This window comes from Saccopteryx bilineata, chromosome 6 (genome assembly GCF_036850765.1).
Source record: "Saccopteryx bilineata isolate mSacBil1 chromosome 6, mSacBil1_pri_phased_curated, whole genome shotgun sequence".
NCBI classification, from domain to species: domain Eukaryota; kingdom Metazoa; phylum Chordata; class Mammalia; order Chiroptera; family Emballonuridae; genus Saccopteryx; species Saccopteryx bilineata.
This window is the reverse complement of record NC_089495.1, coordinates 142,088,303-142,103,636: the sequence shown is the minus strand read 5'-3', so window position 1 is coordinate 142,103,636 and position 15,334 is coordinate 142,088,303. Positions and strand designations below refer to the sequence as shown.

At 42.3% G+C, this 15,334-nt stretch overlaps 1 pseudogene; it reads left to right on the top strand.

Moving 5' to 3' along the window:
* The first annotated feature begins 11,304 nt into the window (after nucleotides 1–11,304).
* Nucleotides 11,305–12,304, top strand: LOC136309393 (large ribosomal subunit protein uL10 pseudogene; annotated as a pseudogene).
* The last annotated feature ends 3,030 nt before the right edge of the window (nucleotides 12,305–15,334 follow it).

Sequence of the window (15,334 nt, the reverse complement as noted above, 5' to 3'; positions counted from 1 at the left end):
TAGTATGTTATTTTTTTTCCAGTTGAAGTTTACATACAATATTATCTTACTTTTGGGTATAAACATAGAGATTAGACATTTATTTAACTTACAAAGTGATCATCCCCATATGTCTAATGCATGTCTGACAGCATTCAGGGGCATTGCAATACTGTTGGCTGTATTCCCTCTGCTGTGCAGACGCACAGACTTTGACTCGCTCTATTATTCCCTCCACTAGGCGTTGTATTTTCTCTCTTATTACTGAGACTTCATTCCTAAAGACTCTACTTTTTCTATTCTTATAAATTGTGTCCTTAGAATGAAGTATCTTGCACTTTGCATGGTAACAGGGACTTTCTGCTTATCCTCACAGACTTTAGTTTTGGGTTTTTTTTGGACAATGAAATATGGAAAAGGGCTTAACATTTATAAGCACTCCCAATGTGTCAGGAACTGTTCCAGATGACTTGCAAAACACCCTATTTAATCTTCAGACTGACCCGATGCCATATATTATCATTTGCGTTTCACAGAAGAATTAGCCAGCTCAGCAAGTTAATTAACTCATCCGAGGGGACCCTGCTGGTCAGGATATCAACTGAGTTCTGAGTCCAAACCTCTGCTCTTTTCACCATGTCACAGCATATTGAGATGGTGAGTCAGAGCTTCTTTATTTTTTGTCTGGACCTCTGCTTTCCAGATGCTACTTCTGGACAGAGGGCCAACTCTCTCTATCGTTCTCTGTGGGCTATTTATATGTCCTTGGAAATGTCTAAAGATTTTACCATACAATGAATGTATAAGGGGGTCCAGGAGGAATTCACCATGAAGAATGCAGAGGGAGACCTCCAGGGCTGATGTGGTGGTCTGAGTGACATGGGCACATACCTACCACTATAACGACCGACAAACACAATGAGTGGCCACTGTGCTATCACAAGCTGAATTAAGGACCCATGCATTGCAGCCTACATCTGAATGTTACCAGCCACTGGGCAGGTAGGGCACCGCCTGCAGCTGTTACACAGGACAAGCCAGTTGGCCCAGATGGATGTTCCTGGGGAACGAAAGCTCTACTAAGATGGACATTGTTCTGTCAGTCAGCGAAAGAGACAGCCTATAACTCTGCCCACTGACTCCTGGTACGCTATCTTTCCATGACCCGCATGGGGTCAGGCAGTGGTAACTAGTCAGCTTATAAATTTGTTTATTCTGTTCAAATTATTTATTCTTCTTGTATAATGAAATTATGCAAGATTGACCCTAAATTTTTTGGGGGGGCCAAAAAAATATGGAGGTCTTCTTATATAAAAGACTTTTAAAAAAAATGTTATACTCTCAGGAAAATGGTACAATCTTCCATCTCTATAAAATCATGCTTTGTAAATGGTCTTGATACTTATAACTCTGTGAAAATGACATTACTGTCTCTAATTTATTTGAGGAAATGAAGGGCTCGAGAAGTAAGGTGGCTCCCAAATCCTGGAACAAGGGAACTACAAAGCTGGGACGTGAGCCTAGGTCTCATTTCCATCACATTTCTGTTAATTAAAAGGAAAGAAAAGCTCAATTTCTGACCAAGGCACACAGGAGAAGTGGCTATCTGCTTCTCTACCCTTCCCCCTCTCCTTTCTCTCTCTCTCTTCCCTTCCTGCAGCTAAGGTTCCATAGGAAGCAAAGTTAGCTCAGGCACTGAGGATGGCTCCATGGCCTCCACCTTAGGCACTAGAATGGCTCTGGTCGCAACAGAGCAATGCCCCAGATGGGCAGAGCATCGCCCCGTGGTGGGCATGCTGGGTAGATCCCAGTGGGGCCCATGAGTGAGTCTGATTACCTCCCCACTTCTATCTTTGGAAAAATACAAAAAATAAAATAAAAGAGAGAGAGAGAGAGAGAGAGAGAGAGAGAGAGAGAGAGAGAGAAAGGCAAAGAAATAGTAAAGAGAGTCCTCTGGGTTGAGGTTCTGATACAGCTTCTCTACCGTGAGGTTAACTGGCACTCAACATGTGGGTTAGTTTTGATCATTTGTTGGCCCTAGTGAGAAAAGTATGAACAGTTTAGAAGGAGATTGGTCAGGGGAACAGTGTCTCTCCTAACACAAATCACAGCTTTGAACATTTTCGGATGAAAATTTACCTCCATGAGGCACTCACATTAAAGATTCAAGAACAGCGTCTACGAAAGCTGGTGTTTTGAAAGTCCCATCTGAATATTTGTGAAAATTGATGACACAGAAGCACATTGCTTTTCAAATTAAAACAAAAAAGTGAAGGTTTGAAAAGAATATGGGCGTGTTTTTTACTCCATCTAGAAAGAGTCCATTAAAAGTCTTTTTCCTTATTTTCTCAGCATGGCTGAAGGCTGTGTTCATTTATTCAGTTTCAAATGAAATTCAGAAAGTTGCTACTTCACAGTTCTGCATATTGGAATCCTCAGACTTCAATCCTGTAATTAACATTCAAATTAGAAGTAGGAATACCACCCAAGAGGCAGATGTGTCATTGTGCAAGTTCCCTGGTCATCAGCGATGCCTTCCTGCCTTACTGCACAATTGGAGCTTCCACTCTATGTGCCTGTGCCCATGTGCCTGTGTGGGGTCCCATCCTTTATGCAGTCTCCTCCCTTAGCCTTTCTGACATCATCAGAGTATTCCCATATCACTGAAGTCACTGTTTTTTTCATGGTTAATATATACCCTGAGGAGCTATCTGCTCTGCAATTAAAACTGTCAAACTAAAAATAATAACAATTTAAAACAGGTGCTCTAGATTGCTAAGCCCCATGATTTATCTGCTTAAATATTCCATTTATTTAAAAAAAATTCATTTTAGAGAGAAAAAGGTGGAGAGAGGAGGAGTGGGAAGCATCAACTCATAGTAGTTGCTTCTTATATGTGCCTTGACCGGGCAAGCCTGGGGTTTTGAACTGGCGACCTCAGCATTCCAGGTCAATGCTTTATCCAGTGTGCCACTGCATGGCAGGCTTTCAGTTCTGATGTGGTGTGGATCCTCTCTATTGCTAACGATTTCTACAGCATCATCTACTTTTCTTAATATTGTAGTACAGCTCAATTCATTTCATTTATTTTTCACCTAGATGAGTATTTCCTGATTGTGACTTACTGTGGTATTTGTGCCCATCTTTTACAATACAGGACATCTTCTTGTCAGTAGGAGAGCCCCTGATAATTAGGACACATCTCCAATCTGCTGAAATTTAGCCACATCAACTTCAACTCTCCCAGGACGGATGGAGGGTTTCCCTTGCCCATCCTAAAACCTCAGGCTGCATCCCAAGAACCTCCGGTTTTGCCTGCTTCTCTTTCCCCTCTTGAATTAATTTTACACTTGGATTTCTTTCCCCCCCTATAGTATTCCTCTGTCAATAGTCTGAAAGTCACTAGCTTTAATCAGGGCTGGTTTATTCATCTCAGTTCTCTGGCTCTGTATCAGTCAGAGTCCAATCAAGAGAAACACACTACACAGAACTGGAACAGATACCATTCACAGAAAGAACCATTTCTGGTGACTCTAAGGAGGATAATTATAAGGAGGTGAACATGACTTTAAAAACTGGTTTAGAACTGAGGGGGGAAAGCATGGGATGGAGAAACCTGTAAAGGGGTTAAAGGTCTCTCTCCAAGACTAGGATGTGGACCTCACAGGAGAGGGTGCAGTTGTAGCTCCCTGCATAGTTACAGCCCTGGGGTGCTCTGGGCTGTAACGGGCCAGCTGTCCCTGGAAAAGCAGATGCCATCTCTCCTGGGTGCATGTAGGACAGGTCTGGCAAAACAGCCACTGGGGTGTCTGCGAGGCTTCCTAGAAATCTACACACAGGGAGCCGCCAAAATGCATTTCCACCTGGACAGCTCATCCCTCACAATCCAGTATGCCTCTGTTTTTTTAAAATAGCTCTGCTCCTTAAACAGTACCTTCCACAGGTACAGGCCTGAACTGGCCTCCTCCACGTTCTCACTTTCATTTCATTGTGAACTGTTTATGAATTCTTAATAATTTGGGGGAAGAAAGCGAGGGGAGAAACAAAAAAAATAGGCTGTGAAAAGTGTGTTTTCCTAGCTGGGCACAAAATTTGATCTTCTGAGAGCAAAAACAACAACAACAACAACAAAAAAAAAAACAGGAAAAAAACAGCAAAAAATATCTTTAGTTATGTGAGCTCTTTTCCTGCTTTCTCTCTTCACAAGTCTGGCTGCTCCCATTAGGGTGTCAGGCTCATCAGATATGTTCACTTTGGCCCACCCCTGACCCTGATGGGAGGCCTTCATCTAAACAACAAATTGTCCCTGAAGAAAACCTGCACAAATGACCAATTAGCGGGTTTGTGAAGGCTCTTCCCTGCTGTGGCTGTGAGCAGGCATTCTGCCGGTGGTTGGACTTGGACCGTAAGCTGTGCATCTCATGGGCATTCATTGGTGCTCCCAAGCTCCCAGATGCCAGGGAACATCCGGGTGATGAGTCCCTTTCCTTCTTGGGACAGGGATCCAGCAGGGACGGCCCTGTCGTTCTGTCTTTGATCTTGACTCTCAGAGCTTTGTTCACCCTCCCTTTGTACATCAGATGTGATTATTATGTAGATACCCTTTGAAAATAATGAAGGTGTGTGTGCATTTGAAAGTTAATAACATTGGCTAACACTGCTGATGGCTATTATTACAGTCAAAAGCAGAAAACATATCACCCAGTCTATCCCGAGGGTAACTATAATGTGGATCTTCACTAGGTTTGGGGACAGAGAGTGGTGGAAGTTTGTTAGTTGTTCACTCAAACATCCTGCCACGGCAGCATAGGAGCCCCGGTGGCAGTGAGAGCTCATGGACCAAGGTGGCCTGACCTTTCTAGGAGAGGTAGATGCAGAAAGAAGTCCTCACTGCGCAGGCGCCGGAAGCGGCTCAGACCAGACATCTCCCTTCAGCAGTCAATCTGGAAGCTGAGCGCAGAGGTTCTGCAGAACGTGCAGAGGCTGGACTGCTTCTGTGATTCTAAGGACGGACAGCAGTTGGAACCAAAGGGGGCAAGGTTGGATGACTTTTGAGGCCCTTCCAACTCTTGCATTCTTGGATGCCATCACTTTAAAACTGTAAAGTAACAACAGCTATTATTTGCACAGCACTGCATATACTAGGAGTTAGGTAGGGACCGTTTATGTGCTTTCAATCTATCACTCTTTCACCAGCCCTGTGAGGCCAGTACTGTTAGGATTTTATTTATCAGCAAGGCTGTAGATGTACAGAGAACTGAAGAAACTTGCCCAAGGGACAGAGTCATCAGCAGAAGAGCCAGGATTTGAATCTGGGAGGCTTGCTTCAGCTTTGCGATCTTAACCCCCACTCCTTGGTCTTGAAGGCGATCAAAAATGGAATCTTTGCATCAAAACTAACCTTACCCTCTCTCCTTTTGCTATTTCTTTCCTCAAAGTACATGTGGACTAGATCATCATCAAAAAAAGACCATTTCTCAAAGAACACACCATTTTGGACTTGGTGCTGTCATGATATCCCGGAATATGTGTTGTAAATAAGCAGGTGCATTCATTCATTTGACAGACAGTGAGTGAACACAGCCTCTCTCAATTACTGAGCTGGGAGAAGAGGACTAAGACATGCCGGTATTCCTCGTAGTACTTTCAGAGTTAGTGTGCAGAATGACATGGTGGGCAGAAGAGTCCGTTTGATACTTCATCTGTGGTTTTTATTTTAAAAGTTACACGTGGTTTTATTATTCCTTCATGGCATTAAGTAATACAAAGTTTTTGGTTCCTTCCATTGCTTCCATCTTTCAAATTGAGGAATTTTTGCTACTCACTCCCTCCTTCCCCCATTTCTTTCCCAATCTGGTATTTTCATGACTGGAGTGCAGTAAGAATTAGTGTTCTGAAATATTGCCTCCACAACTTGTTCATCCCACGCAATTCCACGGCAAGAAGGAGAGGTCAGATGATTTAAAGCTGGCCATCTGGCTGCCTAAGCACTCTAAGTGACTCCCCTGAATTGTGACTCCCCTGAATCGGTCCTTCTTTATTGCCTATTAAGACTTGGCAGGAATAAGCCATAGCATGGTGTATTTTAAAGTCTAGGAGCTTATGTAATAAAAAGTTTAGGGATCCACAAAAGAACTGTTGGCTTTTTCTAGAAGAGGGTGTGTGGAAAATCCACCTTGATATTCCACCTGCCCAGCAGGGTAGGTCCCGCAGCGACAAAGGCTATGCCTACTGGGAGGCTTTCTGGATTTCCCTCTTTATTTCATGCTTACTGTCGTGGTCTTTATTTAAGATGTTTTCTGTCTCTCCTACATTGGCAAAAAACAAACAAACAAAACAAAACATACCAATTGCTTCCTCTTACAGTATTATTCTCCTCCACTTAATTTCCAGTTGCTATCAAATATTTTGAAATTAGAATCCTAATGATTCTCTCACCTTCTTACAGCCATTGGATATACCCTCACAAGAGAGTCCAAGCACCTTATCAAAACATACTACAGTCTTTATATATTTTTTATCCTGATGAACTCTTGGTCTTTCTATCTCACAATGTCCCTTTTAGCATCCTGAATTCTAGCCATGCTGACGCTGTGCTCAGGCATTTCAGTATCATCAGGGTGCTTGATTTTTGTTATATTTTAGCTACTTGAAAAATATTCAGTTCCCTTTTCTCTTACCTAAAACCTATGAATCCTATAAAAGTGTCCTTCCACATGCCTTTTTAGTCTGAGTTGGGTGTTTTCTATTGGTTTCCAGAACTCCATGGGCAAGCCTACATCATTGCCTCTATCACACTATACTATAATCGTCCACCTGTGTTTCTGTCTGCTGTGCTCACCCGTAAACTCAGAGCAAGGGCTGTGCTTTAGTTACTCTATTGCCTAGTATTTTACACAGTAACTGGCACAGTGGAAGCACTTAGTAAAGGCTTGTTGAACAATTAAATAGACTTTTGAACTAACAAATTAAGATGATAGTCATTTTCCAAAGTGTGCATGGTAATAACAATAATCCCCATTCTGGAAGCCCTAAATGCCAATATGCTGTCCATCCAGATGTCCTGAGCCCACCTGCGTGTCCTCATATACTCACCACACCAAGAACAGATGATGTTTGTCTCTAAATGTCTGTGGTCCACATCCATTTTCAAAAAGATGTTTGGCTATGTGTAGAATTGTAGAATTATAGTTTGATCAATTTTTTTCCTTTTTAGCACTGTAGAGATCTTGACTATCCTCTTGTCAAATAATTTTTGTTTAGCTTATCTTTCTCTGTACAGAAACACAGCGGTTTTAAGATTTTATTTTTACTGTGGGTTTTCAACAAGTTTGTTATGATGTGTTTTCAGTGTGACTTTATGTTTGTTTTGTGGAGTTTATTAAATTTCCTGGATCTATGGTTTTATAGTCATCCTTAAGTATTGATCACTTTCAGCCATTGTTTCTTTATACATTTTTTGCCCCTTCCCACTTTGTAGGACTTAATTAGACTTTTCCCGCTACTTGAAATTTTCCCATAGCTTCACGAGTCTATTTTTTTGTGTGTTTTTTTCATCTCCAATAATTATTATTACCTCATCTTCAAGTTTATTCATCTTTTCTTCTGAACTATGTGACCCCCTGTAAGTCTTATCCTGTTAATTTTTAAATTTCAATTGTTGTATTTTCTTTATTTCTTAAAGTTTCATTAGGTTCCTTTTTATATCTTTCGTTGGGTCCATGCTTTCCCTTCAGAGTGTTGTTGGACTCACGTCCTGTTAGGCTCTTTGGTGGATACTATGTACCTATTTATATTTTACCTTAGTCATGTAACATTTTATTTTAAATGTGCCTTTAAAGGATTGTTAACATTTCTTGGGGAAAAAAAGTGCAGCCCTGCCTTATTATGTATGAGACCGTCATGCAGTCTACTCACTTGTCACTTTCTCTCTCAATCAAAAACCACAGCCAGTAGTTTTTTGTAGGGGAAAGGCATATTTTATTTGTGGTGCTATGGATCACATACCTATGTTGATCATAGTTTAGTCATACTGTTTAAAATTGACCTAAATATAATATTCTTTAGTAGAATTAGATATCATTTATTAAACCTTTCTGCTTAAATTATATCTTTAATACTGACAACAGTTCTGTGGAAAATCATATTCTTTTCTAGGCTTTACAATTTCCCCCTTTACATTTGAAGACCTAGAATTCAGAAATAATGAGGGATTTCACAGCATTTATTATTTTTCAGGGTTTTTTTTATCCCTAATGCTGACTTCTAGTTTCAAAAATGTTGCACTATAACACTAGCAATATTAATGGGAGGTAAAGCAATACTAGAAAATGTGTTCATACTCTGTCACACCAGACAAATGAATAGCTATTATTATAGCTGCCTCTCTTTGCTCTTGTGCATGCTTATGTGTATACATTACATTTATATTACATTTGTAGCAAAGACAAATGTTGGGGGAACTCTTTTGTTTGTTTTCCTTTGTTCATGGTGGTGGAACCTTGTAGCATCATTTCTGTGATCTCCCCATAAGATAGCATTGCTTCTTCATAAAGCAATTTGTTTGTACAAGAAAGGCTCTATTTGTAGAAAGTTAGATTTGTAACAACTGAGACTTCTATAACAAAACTGGGAATGAAGATATAAAAATAATAATAACATTCTGGAAGCTTACATAGATCTCATCTATAACAGGGACCCTCATTGAGAAATCATTGAGTTTTTGTTGGCACACCTTCTAGTAACCTCAGTTTCAGATTTCCTAAGACATATCACATTTGAACATTTTGCAAAGAATGTAAAGAGAATTGATAACCATGTCATTTTCATTGAGTATTTATTGATTTGATGAAGCCTTGTAGTATGCTCTGCAGCTACAAAAATGTAGAACACATGGTCTTGTCCTCAAATGTCTTAGTATACATTTAGAAGAACTTGACATATATACAATTAGTAATAATTGTGCAAAGTGGAACACTCAGAACATCAAAAGTGAGTTACAGAAGTTTGTTTCCAGGTTTTAGAGGAGGGAATCCAATGATAGACTTAAGTCTGAAATTAAAGAGGGAAATAGAAAGTTACAGCATAAACAAAAGAGATACAGCCTGGAAAAGCGAGCTCATGTTGTTTCTGGACACAGAGAACAGCGCGGCCTCAACTACTTCTATCAACTGTTTTAAAGGATGCCGTAACATTTACAAACAGAAATTGGTTAAGCAATGTTATTTGCTCATTGTTGTGGGTTAACTAGTTAACTAATGCCAGTTGGTTAACTGACTTGCTTGGCTGTTATTGGTTAAATAATGCCCATAAAGCATAAGGAAAATCCATCTGTGATCTAGCATAGTGAATGTAAGGATTGGGCTCAAAAGTCACACTGCCTGCGGGATAGGGGTGGGTGGAGTGAAGTCACAGCTTCATCAGTTGCTAACTTGGACCTGGTTTTAACCTGTCTTTGTCTTCATTTAAGGAGGAGAGGATAAGTAAGCATAACTTCAACCAAAGGTTAGTGTGAAGATTGAATGAAATGAAATTGAAATTTGTGAAGCCCATGAAACATTGTCTGAGGCATAAATTTGAATACATGCAGGTTCTTAATAATAATAAAAGCAAATGTGTTTATAATACTTACCTATGTATGAGGCATGGTTCTAAACCTTTTACATCTATTAACTTAATCATTGTATCAGCCCTGGGAGGGAGATACTATTATTATCCCCATTTTCCATTTGAGGTAATCTAATCACAGAGATGTAAAGTACTTGCTCAAGGATCTACCTACTTAAGTTACAAAGCCTTAATTTTATTCAAGTGCTTAATTCTTAGTGTCCCTTGTAATGGGGCCACCATAATTTTATTCACAACAAAAATAAAAATATTAGAGTGACATTAAAATGTAAGAAGCCACTGATTTCCTGAGGCAGTAATCACCATTTTCTCAGAGGGTTTAAGCCAAAGGCATCCAGTTAGGAGACTGGACTGCATAACATGTGGTTACTAATGGTTTATTTATTTTGATGCAAGCCACTGTCAATAAAAGGTATGTTTCATTTTTATTATTTATGGAATATATATGTTTATACCCACTAAAATATACTGCCAGGAATTGCTTAAATGTAAGTTATGAAGCTCCAATTATCTTAAAAATTATATCTGCCAGACCAGGCAGGCAGTGGCACAGTGGATAGAACGTCAGACTGGGATGGGAGGACCCAGGTTCGAGACCCTGAGGTCGCCAGCTTGAGCGTGGGCTCATCTGGTTTGAGCAAAAGCTCACCAGCTTGGACCCAAGGTAGCTGGCTCAAGCAAAGGGTTACTCGGTCTGCTGAAGGCCTGCAGTCAAGGCACATATGAGAAAGCAATCAATGAACAGCTAAGGTGTTGCAACATGCAATGAAAAACTAATGATTGATGCTTCTCATCTCTCCATTCCTGTCTGTCTGTCCCTTTCTATTCCTCTCTCTGACTCTCTCTCTGTCTCTGAAAAAAGAAAATTATATCTGTATTTATATGTTTATGAATATAGATATACTATCATGTATAATTATGTATGTATACATATATGTGAAATTATCCATCCTCTATCACTGTAGAAAAGTACTTCCTATCAATCCAGGAGGTTCTGTAGTGTATTGATTTAACACACACTTTCTAATATGAGACTAATGTGGGTTTGACCTCTAGCTGGGCCACATGTTTATATAAAATCATAATTGTAAAATGGGGAAAATAACAATATATACACGATAAGAATAGTGCAAGAAGTCACTGTGATAATTCATTAAAAAGTAGCATAGCACATGGCAAGTAGTAAATACTTACTAAGTAGTAAATACTACTAAAGTAGTAATTACTTTACTATTTCCGAAATGAGCTGTCAATGCATTAGTAAATGCAAAGACAACATACACACACACATGCACACACACCCCTCTGTCAAAATGGCAATTAATTTGGTAATTTAAATAATTCTTCTTTTTGTGTTTTCCATTGTAAAACTTAAAACCTATATGGAAAAAGAAAAAAATCATGAATGTACAGTTCAGTAACCTATCGAAGAGTAGCTATGACAAAGAAACACAGTATTTCCAGACTAAAGATTCTGAGTGTGGTTTATGGCAGGTGAAATTACTTTTCTGGTCACTTTCAGGTAATACAAACAGCCCAATCTGGTGCAATAAACATTCTGTTTTTCACTTTGAGTACTGTATTCAATAAATTACATAAGATCCTCAATATTTTTTAAAAAATGTTTGAGCTGGCTTCCTCTCGCCAGGCGTCCTCGTGGCAGTGACGTCGTCTTTAACCCTGCGTGGCAATCCCTGACGCACCGCCGTGCTGCCCAGGGGAGACAGGGCGACCTGGAGGTCCAACTACTTCCTTAAGATCATCCAACTTCTGGACAATTATCCAAAATGCTTCATTGTGGGAGCGGACAACGTGGGCTCCAAGCAGATGCAGCAGATCCACATGTCCCTCCTCGGGAAGGCCGTGGTGCTGATGGGCAAGAACACCAGGATGCGCAAGGCCATCGAGGGCATCTGGAAAACAACCGTGCTCTGGAGAAACTGCTGCCTCATACCTGGGGGAATGTGGGTTCTGTGTTCACCAAGGAGGACCTCACTGAGATCAGGGACATGCTGCAGGCCAATAAGGTACCAACTGCTGTTCGTGCCGGTGCCGTTGCCCCATGTGAAGTCACTGTGCTCGCCCAGAACACTGGTCTGGGGCCCGAGAAGACCTCCTTCTTCCAGGCGTTAGGCATCACCACTAAAATCTCCAGGGGCACAATTGAAATCCTGAGTGATGTGCAACTGATTAAGACTGGAGACAAAGTGGGAGCCAGTGAAACCACACTGCTGAACATGCTGAACATCTCTCCCTTCTCCTTTGGGCTGACCATCCAGCAGGTGTTTGACAATGGCAGCATCTACATCCTGGAAGTGCTTGACATCACAGAGGAAACTCTGCATTCATACTTCCTGGAGGGTGTCCTCAATGTTGCCAGCGTATGTCTGCAGATTGGTTACCCAGCTGTTGCATCAGTACCCCATTCTATCATCAGTGGGTACAAGCGGGTCCTGGCTTTGTCTGTGGGGACTGATTACACCTTCCCACTTGCTGAAAAGGTCAAGGCCTTCTTGGCTGACCCATCTGCCTTTGCGGCTGCTGCCCCTGTGCCGCCACCACCACTGCTGCTTCTGCTGCTGCCGCAGCCCTGGCCAAGGCTGAAGCAAAGGAAGAGTCGGAGGAGTCGGGTGAGGATATGGCATTCGGTCTCTTTGACTAATCTCCAAAAAGCAACCAGCTCAGCCAGCTTTATTTGTGAAACAAAATAAAGGCATACTTCTCTTTAAAAAAAAAAAAATGTTTGAGCTGGTTGTAAATGTCAGCTTACCCAATGGTTCCGATGGGAGAAAGATGAAGGAAGGAAAGGTTGAGGGTGCTAGTACTTTTGTGAACTGGTTTCGGTTTCCGTCTCCCTGCGCTTGGCAGGTGGATTGTTCTGTGTTCCTCTTGCCCACACCCGAGCATGCGTGTTGGTCTTCTGAAACCTGCACCCCTTCACTGGGGGTCACACAATCATTTCCTTCATGTTGGCCGATACATTTCCTCCTGTCTGCTCCCTGACAACTCCTTCAACCACTTCCAGACACTGGGCAGTGCCCAGTCTTCATGCTGCCATCCCCTTAGCCCTGCAGGTGCCCTGTTAGGACAGGGTTTTCTGCCCCATGGACAGAACACAACAGGCCTATGTCAAACGTTCTCACTCTCTTCCATTTGACAAGCTCAGAGCTGCAGCCACTGGCCCAGCTAGTCAACTGGACACATGATCTCCACATGGACTCTGCAGCCTGTGTCTGTGGGTCAAACACCCGCTTGTTTTGCCTCCCAAACTTCAGGAGACAAGTATGTTGCCCACGGGGCCCCTTGCGAACCCCTTCTGGCAGACCTCTCCAGAGGAGCATTTTCAAGATTGGAGTCTTGTTTCTCCAATCTTCCTTACAGGCTGGAAACGAGTGGCCAATGAAGGATGCCACACTGCCAATACCAAGTGCCCAGCTCCCGCGCCACTCTCACATCACCCTTTGGTACAGGGCGCTGTTGCCTTTTAGACAGAGCAAACCCTGGAACCGTGTCTAATTTTACCTTCCTGAAAAACTCTGATACTGCAATCGTTTGCTGATTTTATAGAGGAATACAAACTTTGAATAAACTGAGCAAGAAAGCAAACTAAGGAGGTACCATTTGCCCAGGTCTGACCCAGAGGTCTGACTCCCTACCACCAAGCCTCTTTCCTCCCCTCTCTGTGAATTACCTCTCAGTTATGCCCCTAATTGCATCTGTGTTTCTCATGCTTGGTGGAATACTGTCTGGCACTTACTTTATAGGCCAGGGGTGTTTTTGTTTCTTTTTTATTTTTTTGTATTTTTCCAAAGTGAGAAGCGGGAGTGGGGGGAAGACAGAGAGACTCCAGCATGCCCACCAGGGGGTGATGCTTGGCCCATCCAGGGCATTGCTTCCTCAACTGGAGCCATTCTAGCACCTGAGGCGGAGGCCATGGAGCCATCCTCAGCGCCCGGGCCAACTTTGCTCCAGTGGATCCTTGGCTGAAGGAGAGGAAGAGAGAGATAAAAAGAAAGGAGAGGAGGAAAGGTGGAGAAGCAGATGGACACTTCTCCTGTGTATGCTGACCAGGAATTGAATCTGGGATTTCTACACACCGGGCTGATGCTCTACCACTGGGCCAACTGGCCAGGGACTATAGGCCAGGTTTTTAAGGTACAGACTAATTAGAAGAAGGGCTAAGCTTAGAACTCAGGACCCTAAATTCTAATATAAGAATTGTTCGGCCCTGGCCGGTTGGCTCAGTGGTAGAGCGTTGGCCTGGCATGCAGAAGTCCCGGGTTTGATTCCCGGCCAGGGCACACAGGATAAGCACCCATCTGCTTCTCCACCCCTCCCCCTCTCCTTCCTCTCTGTCTCTCTCTTCCACTCCCGCAGTGAGGCTCCATTGGAGCAAGGATGGCCCGGGCGCTGGGGATGGATCCTTGGCCTCTGCCCCAGGTGCTGGAGTGGCTCTTGTCGCGACAGAGCGACGCCCAGGAGGGGCAGAGCATCGCCCCCTGGTGGGCGTGCCGGGTCGATCCCGGTTGGGTGCATGCGGGAGTCTGTCTGACTGTCTCTCCCCATTTCCAGCTTCGGAAAAATACAAAAAAAAAAAAAAAAAAGAATTGTTCTGCTAGGCCACAGAGCCTTAGTAGTCCTCTACCCAGGAGAGGAAACAGTGCCTCTATTTTGCATATGTCCTGCATCACTGTTATGAGAATTTCATGTGAGGTGTGGTTATCTGATAGATAATGCAAAATGTGTCAAGTTGGGGGCTCCTGAGGGCTATCTTTATTTATACACTTTGAGGTCACATTTCCTTGGGCAGTCTCAGGCCACTCGGTAGGATCAGAGACACAGGGGTGGACAGTGATGGCTAGTTTGAGGATTAAGTGTGGGTGGCTTTCCAGAGCTGTGAGAGTTTGGAACCTCATGTCTCACATATGTCATATGCTTGGGAACATAGTGTGTTAGATCTAGGGAAATCTAATCCATTATGTTCAATGGGAATGAGTAACTGTGAGGAAATACCCCAAAGTCTTCTTCATGTAAATCTCAAAATAAGGCAGGGGTGGGAACAAAGTCAGGGGAAATCTAAAATCTCTAAGAAAATTGCTTGAAGGGAACAGACTGCTAAAGGCTCAAATCCCTTGAACAGAAGTTTCTGGAGAAGATAGAGGATTCATGTTGACTGTTTTAAGGGTATTGGATTAAAGCCAGTGAAAATTTCCTCATATTCCTCTCATCTCAGTGTTAAGGTAGGTTTTCAAATAAACTGAATTTCAGGAATAGAATATGAATGATGAGACGGTATCTCTTCTGGGGTATTCAGTGAAATTTCACAGATCACATCAAGGTGTGATTGCAAATAAATTGTTGTGGGTCACACTAAAAGACAACTGGAGACTGCAATGGCCTTGTGTATCCCAGCTCAGTTAGCTCTGTAAAGGAGATGGATCAGGCTTGTCAGTACTTCACACGTCTTTACACGTATTTCTACTGTAGGGCAGGCCACATATCTGAAGCCAAATACCAGCCGCGGTGATTGTCAGATGTCTGTTTCCACACAGAGAAGAACACTGCAAAATAGAGTATTGGAGATGCCCAGAAAGTGACTAATTTGTCAGTTAGGCTAGCTCTACGCCAGACCTCAGTGAATTATATCTTGGTGGATTTATTTGCATTAAAAAAAAAAAGAAGAAGAAGGGAAAAAAAGAATAAGGGAGTGAGCATGATCTTTCAAATA